The following is an 830-nucleotide window of genomic DNA, read 5'->3' as shown; positions in this document are numbered from 1 at the left end:
CGACTGTCTGTAGACTTGGGCTCTGGGGTGCGAAGACGGCAACAAATACAACGGTACGGTTGTGTGGTCTAGTGGTATGATTCTCGCTTAGGGTGCGAGAGGTCCCGAGTTCAATTCTCGGCACAGCCCTTACATTAGAGTAATTTATCTGTGACTTCCTGTAGATATGCTAGCCTAGAAAAAAACTTGTAATTATATATTAGTTTGGCTGTGTGGTCTAGTGGTATGATTCTCGCTTTGGGTGCGAGAGGTCCCGAGTTCGATTCTCGGCCCAGCCCTTGGCTATCCCGTGAACAAATAGGTTTTGAGCGAGTCAGTAGGCTCTGACGCGAAATCAACCGATGTAGAGGACTCCCACACCAGTAGACACGACTGGTTCAACCCCGCGCCCCCTGTCCAAAGATGTTTGAAAATTCACGTTTCTTCGCGACACAGTTGTTCCATCCAACACTGGTCATGGGGGCGGGGAGCCGGCTTTCGAAGTCGAATTTCCTCCTCCGATTGCATCATGCATCAATGACGATTGTTGTTTGGTCGTTTAGCTCAGTCGGTTAGAGCATCGTGCTAATAACGCGAGGGTCGCAGGTTCGAGCCCTGCATCGACCATTTACATCATTTCATGCTGGAACCTTTTGGCATACAAATCATCTCAAACGGCAACAATTTATGAGAAGTTCGTCCTAGCGGTGTTCAAGACGCAAGTAACGGATGTTCATTCTTTTTCTTCCAGTGACACCGCAGTGATGTTTATCATGAATGGGAGATGACAAGGAGTATGGGAGGCGAAATGGTCAAGTGAACGATGGGGACTGGTGACACAGAGTTCAGTA

General features: G+C 48.4%; 3 non-coding genes across 3 annotated transcripts; all 3 read left to right on the top strand.

Moving 5' to 3' along the window:
- The first annotated feature begins 57 nt into the window (after window positions 1-57).
- On the top strand, window positions 58-129 carry Pmar_PMAR018656. The gene has a single exon. It is a non-coding gene; the product is annotated as a tRNA-Pro (tRNA).
- A 77-nt stretch (window positions 130-206) lies between these two features.
- On the top strand, window positions 207-278 carry Pmar_PMAR018655. The gene has a single exon. It is a non-coding gene; the product is annotated as a tRNA-Pro (tRNA).
- Window positions 279-532: 254 nt separating this feature from the next.
- On the top strand, window positions 533-606 carry Pmar_PMAR018654. The gene has a single exon. It is a non-coding gene; the product is annotated as a tRNA-Ile (tRNA).
- Window positions 607-830: the final 224 nt, after the last annotated feature.

This window comes from Perkinsus marinus, assembly GCF_000006405.1.
Source record: "Perkinsus marinus ATCC 50983 genomic scaffold scf_1104296945558, whole genome shotgun sequence".
In the NCBI taxonomy this organism is placed as follows: Eukaryota; Perkinsozoa; order Perkinsida; family Perkinsidae; genus Perkinsus; species Perkinsus marinus.
The sequence above is the reverse complement of the archived record's forward strand: the minus strand, read 5'-3'. Positions and strand labels throughout refer to the sequence as shown.